This window comes from Heptranchias perlo, chromosome 25 (assembly GCF_035084215.1).
Source record: "Heptranchias perlo isolate sHepPer1 chromosome 25, sHepPer1.hap1, whole genome shotgun sequence".
Lineage (NCBI taxonomy): Eukaryota > Metazoa > Chordata > Chondrichthyes > Hexanchiformes > Hexanchidae > Heptranchias > Heptranchias perlo.
In genome coordinates, this window is record NC_090349.1 from 9610304 (window position 1) to 9623668 (window position 13365).

Consider the following 13365-nt stretch of genomic DNA (forward strand, 5'->3'; position numbering starts at 1 on the left):
GGATACTGGAAGAATCCTGGCGCGGGGCCTGTCGGGATAACGGAGGACCTGTACGCGCGGTGGCTGACGGGACGTTGGGAGAGTGTCTCCGGGAAGATCAGGAGAGCGGTGCTAACTTGATCCGTGTGCGGCCTCAGGCAGCGGTATCGACAGAGGGAGCGGGCCGGAGACACAGGCGCAGCTGTTGGGTAAGTACTATGTAGCAGCGGCGGCGGCTGGGAGAGGGGTTACGGTGCAGCTGTGACACGGGCAGCTGAAGGCTGTGCAGGAAGCTCCAGGGTAAAAAAAAAACCCGCCTGAGAGAGGAATGTGGGAGGGATTAGAGCAGCGAGGGATGGGTGGGGGAAGAGAGAGAGAGAGAGAGGAAGTGAGGAAGGGATGAAAGAGCGAACGACTGAGAGAAAGAAGGACTTAAAGTCAGGAATGGAAAAGAGAGAAAGAGAAATTGGACAGGAGAGAGTGGATAAAGGAAGTTTCTATTAAGTCCATCCTTCATCACCTCCCCTCTGTGGTCCATCTCCACAACTCTGCTCTCCAATTCTATCTGACCCAAAGCGGTCAGTCCACCTCTTCTATCAGCTTCTCCCGTGCCCGTGTGGTCATCTCTGTCATGTCTCTCTGGCATTATCTGCCGATTGAGGCCGATGATAGCCAGGTGTCACCGTGTGGTCTAACTGCCTGTTGGACATCAAATCCTGACGCTCATAAGAAATAGGAGCAGGTGTAGGCTATACGGCCCCTCAAGCCTGTTCTTTTGTTCATTAAGATCATGGCTGATCTTCGAACTCAACTCCACTTTCCTGCCTGATCCCCATATCCCTTGATTCCCTTAGAGTCCAAAAATCTATCAATCTCAGCCTTGAATATACTCAACGACTGAGCATCAACAGCCCTCTGGGGTAGAGAATTCCAAAGATTCACAACCCTCTGAGTGAAGAAATTTATTCTCATTTCAGTCTTAAATGGCCAACCCCATATCCTGAGACTATGACCCTTAGTTCTAGACTCTCCAGCCAGGGGAAACATCCTCTCAGCATCTACCCTATCGAGCCCTCTCAGAATCTTATGTGTTTCAATGAGATCACCTCTCATTCTTCTAAACTCCAGAGAAGATAGGCCCATTCTACTCAATTTTTCCTCATAGGACAACCCTCTCATTCCAGGAGTCAATCTAGTGAACCTTCATTGCACCGTCTCTAAGACATGTATATCCTTCCTTCGATAAGGAGACCAAAACTGTACACAGTACTCCAGGTGTGGTCTCACCAAAGCCCTGTACAATGCAGTAAGACTTCCTTACTCTTGTACTCCAATCCCCTTGCAATAAAGGCCAACATATAATTTGTCTTCCTAATTGCTTGCTGTACCTGCATGTTAACTTTCTCTATTTTGTGTACAAGGACACCCAAATCCCTCTGAACACCAACATTTAATAGTTTCTCACTATTTAAAAGATTTTTCTATTCTTTCTACCAAAGTGAATAACCTCACATTTCCCCACATTATACTCCATCTGCCACCTCTTGCCCACTCACTTAACCTGTCCAACCCTTTGCAATAAAAACAGAAAATGCTAGAGAAGCTCAGCAAGTCAAGCAGCATCTGTGGAGAAAGAAAGAGAGTGAACATTTCAGGTCGAAGACCTTTCGTCAGAACTGGAAGATGTTAAAAGAGTTGAAGTTTTTGAGCAAGTACAGAGCCAGGGAAAAGGGGGGTGGTGGGTAGAAGAAAGAACAAAAAGGAAAGTCTGAAAGGGTAGAGGGCAGGAGTGATTAAATGACAAAAGGGATGATGGTGTAAGGCAAGGAAGGTGGTAATGAGACAGGTTAAGAAACAAAAGATTGATCAGGTGTAGCTGTAGATGGCAGCAGCAGAACCATTACCAGCACTAGCTGACTGAAAAAATGGGAGCAGTGGTTCTGATCTGAAGTTATTGAAATCAGTGTTGAGTCTGGAAGATTGTGAAATGCCTAAATGAAAGATGAGGTGCTGTTCCTCGAGCTTACGTTGAACATCATTGGAACAGTGTAAGAGGCCGAGGACAGAGAGGTCAGAATAAGAGTGGGACGGGGAATTAAAATGGCAAGCGACCGGCCATTTCAGGGTCACGCTTGCGGACAGAGCGGAGGTGTTCAGCAAAACGATCACCCAGTCTGCGTTTGGTCTCCTCAATGTGGAGGAGACCTCATTGTGTGCAGTGGATGCAGTATACTAACTTGAAAGAAGTACAAGTAAACTGGTGTTTCACCTGGAAGGAGTGTTTGGGGCCCTGGACGGTGGAAAGGGAGGAGATAAAGGGGCAGGTGTTTCATCTCTTACGCTCGCATGGGAAGGTGCCGTGGGGAAGAGAGCGGGTGTTGGGGGTGATGGAAGAGTGGACTAGGGTGTCGCGGAGGGAGCTGTCCCTTCGGAATGCTGAAAGGGGAAGGGGGAGAAGATGTGTTTGGTGGGGGGATCACGCTGGAGATGGCAGAGGATGGTATATTGAATGTGAAGGCCAGTGGGGTGGAAGGTGAGGACAAGGGGGAGCCCTATCGTAGCTCTGGGAGGGAAGGGAAGGAGTGAGGGTAGAAGTGTGGGAAATAGGATGGACATGGTCGAGAACCCTGTCAACTTCAGTGGCGGGAAGTCCTTGGTTGAGGAAGAAGGAAGACATATCAGAAGCACTGGTGCGAAATGTGGTATCGTCAGAACAGATGCGATGGAGAAACTGGGAGAACGGAATAGAGTCCTTACAGAAAGCGGGGAGGGAGGAAGTGTAATCAAGATAACTGAGGGAGCTGGTGGGCTTATAATAGATATTGGTTGACAGCCTAGCTCCAGAAATGGAGATAGAGAAGTCGAGGAAGGGAAGGGAAGAGTTGGAGATGGACAACGTGAAGGTGAGGGAAGGGTGGATTGGAAACAAAGTGATGACATTTTCCAGTTCGGATCCTATGCAGACTCTTTGTGTCCTCTTCACAGCTTACTTTCCCACCTAACTTTGTATCGTCAGCAGACTTGGATACGTTGTTGTTGCATAGAGCCGGCGTGGACTCGATTGGCTGAATGGCCTCCTTCAGTGCTGTAACCTTTCTATGATTCTTCTGTGATTCTACATTACACTTGGTCCCTTCATCTAAGTTATTAATATAGATTGTAAATAGCTGAGGCATCAGTACTGATCCTTGCATCACCCCACTAGTTACAGCCTGCCAACCTGAAAATGACCCGTTTATTCGTACTCTCTGTTTTCTGTCCATTAACCAATCTTCTATCCATGCTGATATATTACCCCCAATCCCAGGAGCCCTCATCTTGTGTAACAACTTTTTGCGTGGCACCTTATCAAATGCCTTTTGAAAATCCAAATATACTACGTCCACTGGTTCCCCTTTTAACTACCCTGCTACTTACATCCGCAAAAAACTCTAATAAGTTTGTCAAACACGATTTCCCTTTCATAAAACCATGTTGACTCTGCCTAATCATGTTATGATTTTCTAAGTGCCCTGTTACGACAGCCATGAAAATGGATTCCAGCATTTTCCAGGTGACTGATGTCAGGCTATGTGGCCTGTAGTTCCCTGTTTTCTCTCTTCCCTCCTTTCTTGAATAGCGGTGTTACGTTTACTGCCTTCCAATCCACTGGGACTGTTCTAGAATCTAGGAAATTTTGAGAGGTCACAATCAATGCATCCACTATCTCTGCAACCACCTCTTTTAGAGCTCTAGGATATAGGCCATCAGGTCCAGGGGATTTAACGGCTTTTAGTCCCATTCATTTCTCCAGTACTTTTTCTTTACTAATATTCATTACTTTAAGTTCCTCGCTCTCATTAGACACTTGGTTCCCCAATCCTGCATGTTTTTTGTGTCTTCTGTTGTGAAGACAGATACAAAATATTTGTTTAATGTATCTGCCATTTCCTTATTCCCCATTATAATTTCTCCTATCTCAGCCTCTAAGGGACACACGTTTACTTTCGCTACTCTCTTCCTTTTTACATACTTGTAGAAGTTCTTAAAATTTGTTTTTATATTTCTTGCTAGCTTAATCTCAAATTCTATTTTCTCCCTCTTTATCAATTTTTGGTCATCCTTTGCTTGTTTCTAAAACTTTCCCAATCCTCAGGCTTACTACTCTTCTTGGCAACATTTTAAGCCTTTTTTAATCTAATACTATCCTTAACTTCTTTAGTTAGCCATGGAAGGATCACTTTTCCCGTGGAGTTATTATTTCTTAATGGAATGTACATTCGTTGAGAATTATGAAATATTTCTTCAAATGTTTGCCATTGCTTATCTACCATCATATCTTTTAATCTAATTTCCCAATCTACTGTAGCCAACTCGCCCCTCTTGAACTCAATGTGGAATTCTATCATATTATGATCACTATTCCCCAGAGGATCCCTTACTATGAGATTACTAATTAACCCTGTCTCATTACACAATACAAGATCTAAAATAGCCTGTTCCCTGGTTGGTTCCACGACGTATTGTTCTAGGAAACTGTCTTGAATGCATTCCATGCACTCGTCCTCCAAACTATTTTTGCCAATTTGATTTGCCTGGTCAGTATGAAGATAAAAGTCTCCCACGATTATTGCATTACCTTTGTTACAAACTCCTCTTGCTTCTTGATTAATACTCTGTCCAACAATATAACTACTGCTAGAGGGCCTATAAACTACTCCCACCAGTGTTTTCTGCCCCTTATTTTTTATCTCCACCCATCCTGATTCTACTTCCTTATCTTAATTTTACTTCCTGATCAATGTATAGCTCAATGTCAGCAAGACTGAAGTAATCCTATTTGTACACCTTTGGTGCTGATTCTAATGCTCTCCTCGCTGCTTGCTCAGACCGAAACCGACTCTGCACAATCGCGGTGTCCTGCTTGAATATGAAGTGAGTTTCACGCCACTCATCCAGTCCATCAGAAAGAAGCAAGTTACATTTATACAGCACCTTTTACATTCTCTGGATGCCCCAAAGCACTTCATAATCAGTGCAGTACTTTTGAAGTGCAGTCTCTTGTTTTGTAGGTAAAAAGATTACTTGCTTCCACCTCCAGACCATTAGCCACCTACCTCACTACTGGAATGACCCTCATGTACATCTTTGTCACTTCAAGGAACAATTTCTCCACTGCTCTCCATGGCATCCTTCCCAGCTCCATCCTACATGAACTCAAACCCATTTGGAATTCTGCAGTCTACCCTGACCTACACCCATTACACATTTCCTTGCGGATCTCCACTATTCCCCAGCATAAAGATTTCAGAATCTTCATACTTGTCTTTAAATACCTTCATAGCCTCGCTCTATCCTATTTCTCCAATCTTCAGTTCTACGTCCAACCATGCACTCATCCAACTCTGGTCCATTGTGCATTTCTCCATCCCTACCAAACAATGGTAGAAACTTCAGCTAATCTACTCCTGCATGCTGGGATTTTCTCCTCAAACCTCTTAGCCATGTTACTTCTCCATCATCCTCCGAAAGCCTGCTGAAAACTCATTCTTTTAGCCACCTCTTCTAGCTTCTGTTTTACTTCTTGCTTCGTCTTCACTACCCTCCTGTAAAGTGCCTTGGGATGTTTTGTGATGTGAAAGGTACTATATGAATGTAAGCTCCTATTCCCAAAGATAAGGAAGTGTAGAGAAAAGGGTGCATGTATCCTGGAAATCTGGGTAGGTGTGGCAGTAGTAGGGTAAACTGGCATACAAATGACCCTTTGGAAAACTAGACCAGGTGATACAGGACAGCTATTAGATGCATGCAGTAAAATTTTAACAACTGCTTTTGCAGCGATGCTGAATTGGGTAAGGATTGAAATATTTTATCAATATTTTGTAGCTTTGTCACTGGACAGGTAATGTTAAAATCTAAATGCCACACAATGAGTTGCGCACTTGACTTTGATCTTAATGTGCTTCACAGTGTTTTTTATTCTGAGTTTCTTCTTGCTGTAAATTGAAATCAGAAACTTAAAAAACACATTCAGAAGATCTAGAGAACAGGCTGATCTCAAGAGCGTGTTGATGTACCAACGATCTGTGCTGCCCCGGTGATAGGTTTAGGCCTGTGATTTTTCTGTACAGTGAACCCTCCCTATCAAGTGAAAGGTACGGTGTGGAAGCTGGCTGCATCTTAATCAGGGTAAAGAACCAAAAAGTAAGGCTGCCTCATTCACCTTTGAGCAACGTTTAGGGGAAAATAAGCTGGACAGAACTGTATAAAGTGGTTAATGGTAGCCTTTAAACCATGTTTTATTGGGGAAGTATTTATTTGATAGCAGCTTTTTGGAGTTCTCTAGTAGTTTTTTCTCCCAATTTCTTCTCTCTTATGAAGGTGCTGACTGTTGCTAGGGTACAGTTCTGTGAATCGGTCTCCAATACCATGCCTCAGTGGCCATTCTTCATGGGTGAGCCTAGACAAAGAGCGTTAGCATGCTGTTCCCCCACGGTGGATGTCATAGTTTAACGCCCATGCTTGCACTTACCAGATGGGATCACTAGATACTGATTGGTAGAAGGATCCTTGGCTTATCTTCCCCACCTTAGTCCGGGGCACTGGGACCAGTCCTAACATCCAACTGCTGTCCTGGCTGAGATCAACTAACTCAACAGAGACTTGGCATCAAACCTGGGGCTTCCTGGTTTGAACAGAAGAGTGCTGTACTGTTAACTTTTACCTGTTGGATCATTAGGCGATCTAGTCTATTGGAAGTTTGGTGAATCCAGGTCTGTGCAGCAGATACTTAAATGATTAGTGGATCATCATGCATAATATTTGATGTACTGTTTTTTTTCTGTTAGCCCTATATGTTCAATGTTCACTGCACCCTGTATGTAGAGGTTGGGTAAATTAGGGCTGTCTGAATTTGTGGATTTGACAATGTGCTGAGTGTGGCTGGAATTTGCTGGAACAGGACTTTTTGCTGTCCTGCATTTACATCACTGAGAAGCATTGCCAATATGACAATTGGTTCACAAGCACCAGATTTGTAAAGCTTAAACGTTGAAACTTGGAATGGGGAAATTCTTAAAACCCATTTAAGAATCATAACTTTTTACCAAGATTAGTTATGATATATGGAACTGATCATGTGACATTCATTTCACTAAGGGGTGATAAATTGATAGCTATCTTGAAAAGTTTGAAATCCCAGCCCAGTGCACAAGGACTAAGGCAGGTTGGTGGTGTTCTTGATTGTCAGTTGTCTGCACACCATTGCAACTTGCTGTCCGAATTTCATTAGGTTAATTTGCTTGCAGTAATATTTCTTCTTATGATATAGCTATATGGGAGGAAGAGGGAGGGAAAATGAAATGCAACATCAAAGCTACATCCGAATGAAATGTCTGTTTTATTATTATTATATAAATGGGGAGTACTTTATTATTGAAAATATAACTCCTCTGCCCCCATCCCCATACATTCCTTCTCATTTTGAAGGTATCATCTATCTTGATGCCTTACTCCATTTCTCAACTTACCTGCTCGCCAGCCTTTGTGCATACCATGATGTGCCAGTAATCCAGTCTAATCTCACGGATTTTCCATTGCTCCCCTCTACAGTGGTACGGACATGATCTGTATCCCATTGAGGAGCTGAGTGCATGAGCCTCTGATAGTGCACAATGGAGTGAAAGATGTTTGAAGTCCTGAATTTTTATTTTTGTGATGATGTCAAAATTGCATTTCTTGAATTCTTATAACTCCACTCCTTCTGTTGGCTTAGTTTTCAAGGGAGCCTGGTAGGCAGTGTGTAAACATATTCGTTCCATTCATTATTCAACTGATAAAGAGAAGGACAGGGTATAGATAGCACAGATATTAACCATAACTTTCCAAAAAAATCTTTGGAAATAGGAATTGTGCTGGAGGGTGACAAATGTTAACATAAGAAATAGGAGTCGCAGTAGGCCATACAGCCCCTTGAGCCTGCTTCACCATTCAATAAGATCATGGCTGATCTTTGACCTCAACTCCACTTTCCCTCACAATCCCCATATCCCTTGATTCCTCTAGAGTCCAAAAATCTATCTCAGTCTTGAATATACTCAACGACTGAGCATCCACAGCCCTCTGGGGTATAGAATTCCAAAGATTCACTACCCTCTGAGTGAAGAAATTCCTCATCATCTCAGTCTTAAATGGCCGACCCCTTATCCTGAGACTATGCACCTTTGTTCTAGACTTGCCAGCCAGGCGAAACAACCTCTCAGCATTTACCCTGTCAAGCCCCCTCAGAATCTTATATGTTTCAATGAGATCACTGGTCATTCTTCTGAACTCGAGAGTTTAGGCCCATTCTGCTCAATCTCTCCTCATAGGACAACCCTCTCGTCCCAGGAATCAATCTAATGAATCTTTGTTGCACCACCTCTAATGCAAGTATATTGTTCCTTAGATAAGGAGACCAAAACTGTACACAGTACTCCAGGTGTGGTCTCACCAAAGCCCTGTACAATTGCAGCAAGACTTCCTTACTCTTGTACTCCAACTCCCTTGCAGTAAAGGCAAACATGCCATTCCTAATTGCTTGCTGTACTTGCATGCTAGCTTTCTGTATTCCTTGTACGAGGACATCCAAATAAGAACATAAGAACACAATAAGTAGGAGCAGGAGTAGGCCATACGGCCCCTCGAGCTGCTCCACCATTCAACAAAATCATAGCTGGTCTTTGTCTCAACTCCTCTTACCCACCCGATCCCCATATCTCTTGATTCGCCTTGAGTCCAAAAATCTATCTATCTCAGTCTTGAACATATTCAACGACTCAGCATCCACAGCCTTCTGGGTAGAGAATTCCAAAGATTCATATCCCTCTGAGTGAAGAAATTCTTCATCATCTCGGTCTTAAACGGCTCTCTGAACACCAACATTTAATATATATTACCCCCAACCCCATAATCCCTTATCTTGCGTAACATCCTTTTATGTGGCATCTCATGAAATGCCTTTTGAAAATCTAAATATGCTGCATCTACTGGTTCCCCTTTATCTACCCTGCTAGTTACATCCTCAAAAATCTAATAGATTTGCAATCATAATTTCCCTTTCATAAAACCATGTTGATTCTGCCTAATCATATTATGATTTTCTAAGTGCCCTGTTGCCACTTCCTTAATAGTGGATTCCAGCATTTTCCCAACGACTAATGTCAGGCTAACTGGCCTGTAGTTCTCTGTTTTCTCCCTCCCTCCTTTCTTGAATAGCGGTGTTACATTTGCTACCTTCTAATCCGCAGGGACTGTTCTCGAATCTAGGGAACTTTGGAAGATCACAACCAATGCATCCGCTATCTCTGCAGCCACCTCTTTTAGATCACTAGGGTGTAGGCCATCAGGTCCATGGGATTTGTCATCTTTTAGTCCCATTAGTTTCTCTAGTACTTTTTCTCTACTGATACTAATTACTTTAAGTTCCTCACTCTCATTAGCCCCTTGGTTCCCCTCTATTTCTGGTTTAGTTTTTGTGTCTTCTACTGTGAAGACAGATACAAAATATTTATTCAATATCTCTGCCATTTCCTTATTCCCCATTATAATTTCTCCTGACTCAGCCTCTAAGGGACCAATGTTTACTTTTGCTACTTTGTTCCTTTTTACATACTTGTAGAAGCTCTTACAATCTGTTTTTATATTTCTTGCTGGTTTACTCTCATTCTATTTTCTCCCTTCATCAATTTTTTGGTGATCCTTTGCTTGTTTCTAAAACTCTCCCAATCCTCACGCTTACTACTCTTGGCAACATTATAAGCCTCTTTTACTCTAATACTATCCTTAACTTCTTTAGTTAGCCATGAATGGACCATTTTTCCTGTGGAGATTTTCTTTCTCAGTGGAATGTATATTCGTTGAGAATATTGAAATATTTCTTTAAATATTTGCCATTGCTTATCTACAGTCGAACCTTTTAATCTAATTTCCCAATCTACCTCAGCCAACTCGCCCCTCATCCCTATGTAATTGGCTTTATTTAAGTTTAAGACTCTAGTTTCGGACTTAAGTATGTCACTCTCAAACTCTGAGAAATTCATCATATTATGATCACTCTTCCCCAGAGGATCCTTTACTATGAGATTACTAATTAAGCCTGTCTCATTACACAGTACAAGATCTAAAATAGCCTGTCCCTGGTTGGTTTCACGACGTATTGTTCTAGTAAACTGTCTTGAATGCATTCCATGAACTCGTCCTCCAGACTACCTTTGCCTACTTGATTTGTCCAGTCTACGCGAAGATTAAAGTCCCCCACGATTATTGCATTACCTTTGTTACAAGCTCCTATTATTTCTTGATTTAATACTCTGTCCAACAGTATAACTACTGATAGGGGGCCTTTAAACTACTCTCACCAGTGTTTCCTGCTCCTTGTTATTTCTTATTTCCACCCATACAGATTCTACTTCGTGATCATCTGAGCCAAGATCCTTTCTCACTACTGTCCTTATGTCATACTTTATTATCAGGGCTGCCCCCCTCCTTTTCCATTCTGCTTGTCTTTCTGAAATGTCAAGTACTCTGGAATATTTAGTTCCCAACCTTGGTCACCTTGCAACCATGTCTCTGTAATGGCTATTAGATGAAACACATTTATCTCTATTTTTGCCAGTAATTCGTCTGTCTTGTAAAGAGCCTTTAATTTTAATTTTTTACCATTATTCCCTGCTTTGACCTTATTCGCCGATGCACTATTACCGTTAAACTCTCTGTTCCTTTCTGTCACACTCTGCTTATCTTTACCCAAATCGCTACACTGCTCTATTGCCTTGACTTTTCTCTTTAGATTTCTAACTAAACCACTATTCAAGAAAGGGGAAATGGCTAAGCCTGAAAATTACAGGCCAGTTGGTCTTACCCACTGCTAGAGTCCATACTCTATGCTGAAATTAGTGAACACCTTAGAATGGTGTGGTCTAATCAGGGACTGTCAGCAAGGATTTGTAACGAGCAGATCATGTTTAATTAAATCAGTTGAATTTTTCAAGCATTGGCTGTGGACTGGGATCGCTTCTTCTGTTGGCCCTTTTGGTTAGAGAATAGAGCCTGATTCACCGAGTCCTAAAGGGTGTTAACCTTGGCTCACTGGTAGCACTTTTGCCTCTAGGTCATGAGGTCGTTGATTCAAGCTGCGCTCCAGAAACTTGAGCACATTATCTTGGCTGACACTTCAGTACAGTACTGAGGGATGTGTTGTCTTTTGGATAAGATCTTAAATTGAGGCCCCATTTGTCTTCTCGGGTGGATGTAAAAGATCCAGTGGCACAATTCAGAGAAGAGTAAGAGAGACTTGTTTGATATCCTGCCTAACATTTATCCCTCAACCAACATCACTAAAAGAGCTGTCTGGTCATTATCACATTGCTGTTCGTAGGACTTTGCTGTACACAAACTGGAAGCTGCGTTTCCCTACATTACAACAGTGATGACACTTCATAAGTACTTCATTGACTGTGGTCGTGAAAGGTGCTATATAAATGCATATTCATTCTTCTTTCTTTTACTGCGTGCAGTTCTGGGCAGCGTATTAAAGGGTTCTAATATCCTTCCAATAATGGTAGATTGACTAGAATGATGCCAGGATATAGTTATGAAGAAAGGCTAAGTAAACTGGGAGAAGGTTAAATTGGATGCAACAGATGTTTTCAAAATTATGAAAGGTTTTGAGAGGATAAATAATGCAACCTTGTTTCCACTGGTTGGAGAATCAGCAACTGGGCAAAATTCAAGATTATGACTGGAACAAAAGGGGTGTGCGTCAGAAACATTTTTTCACAGTTGGTTATTAGGCCATGGAATGCTTTACCACAAGCGGCGTTAAGCCAAGGTTTATAGCACCATTTAAAAGGGAATTAGATAAGTATTTGAAAAGGCATAATATTGAAGGATACAAGGAAAGGGCAGGGAAATGGCATTAAAGTAGATAACTTCCATTGAAGAGCTAGCAGTGGTACAGGCATGGTGGAATGAGCAGTCTGCCTCTGTACTGTAATCTTAATGATTCTGTCTTTGAGGCTTGAAGTTCTTTCGGGACTAACGGAGAATGTGACATTGGAAGCCGGTAAATTTCATTAAACCTTTCAGTGAGGTGACAAACCAGCGACGTGGTGCATAGATTCTGCGCTGTGCTGAATGGCTTAGCGGGTTCTGAAAGCTTTTAATGTTTGAAGGTGGTTCCCTTCGGCACCAGTTCATCTCACGCTGACACTGTCTGTGCCTGTTGTCCGTGAAACGTATAGCTGCAAGTGCCTCCATCTGATATTTAAAAGTGCTAGGATGTGAGACTGTTACAAAATTTACTGACTGCTTCCTGGGTACACAGATCTTAAATCCTTTTTAAACCGTATAACTGATGCTGCGTCTCTTAGCTACTTGAATCCTAGTGGGCTGACTTCCAGGATCTCCAGTGTGCTGTGTGACAATGTCACCCTGAGAAACAGCACCTTTTTAAAAAAAAATTGTTTTAATGAAGGAAGGAATGCAACTATTAATCCTGAGAAAATGGTTGTGTTTTTCAGGACTGCTCTGGCACAAACATTGTAACACACTGGAAAGTGTATGCTACCCTCAGTGTAGCATCAAATTGCTCTGGATATACTGAGCAGGTAGACTTAGGCAGTTGGTCTATCGGTCATAGAGTTATACAGCACGGATAGAGGCCCTTCGGCCCATCGTGTCCGCGCCGGCCATCAGCCCTGTCTACTCTAATCCCATATTCCAGCATTTGGTCCTTAGCCTTGTATGCTATGGCATTTCAAGTGCTCATCCAAATGCTTCTTGAATGTTGTGAGGGTTCCTGCCTCCACAACCCTTTTGTTGAAAGACTGGATGCGGCTCTGGCTGTTTTTCCATTTCACCGTTAAAATTTTCATACTTGAAGTTTAATTAAGAGGCATGATATTATTCTGTACAAGTCTATGGGGTAGAAATTCACCGTAGGCAGTGTCGCTAAGAATGTCGCATGAATCGACCGCCTGTTCTGCGCCCCGTCCGATATTCAGTTCCACTGAATTCACTTGCGCTATTGCCTAAGACAAATTCCCACCCAAATATCTGCTTATATGATAAGACCCAGTGATCTACATAGTGGCAGTTAATATGCCTGCCCTGATAGTAATCGGTAGTGGTATCCCTGACTGACTGACTTTTTTTCCCATCCTTTCCACTCCATTGTTTTTTTTCCATCCTTTCCACTCCAGGGTTGCTGAGGCCAACTGAGTGCCCTGATTGCAATCGGCTGACTCAACAACGATTGGGATCGGACCCGAGAGTTCCCTGAAGTCTGTTAACCACTGCTGAACCTTGCTTCGGACTTCGCAGTGGACACCGAGAATACCTGAGGTACACAAAAGACTAGTAATCAAT

At 42.6% G+C, this 13365-nt stretch overlaps 1 protein-coding gene across 1 annotated transcript in view; it reads left to right on the forward strand.

Moving 5' to 3' along the window:
- The first annotated feature begins 47 nt into the window (after positions 1–47).
- Positions 48–13365, forward strand: part of zgc:63587 (uncharacterized protein LOC393431 homolog) — a 130315-nt gene continuing 116997 nt past the window's right edge. The window contains exons 1-2 of the mRNA XM_068005546.1: positions 48–188; positions 13200–13341. The gene's annotated coding sequence lies outside the window, so the exon portion shown is untranslated. The remainder of the gene's footprint in view (positions 189–13199; positions 13342–13365) is intronic.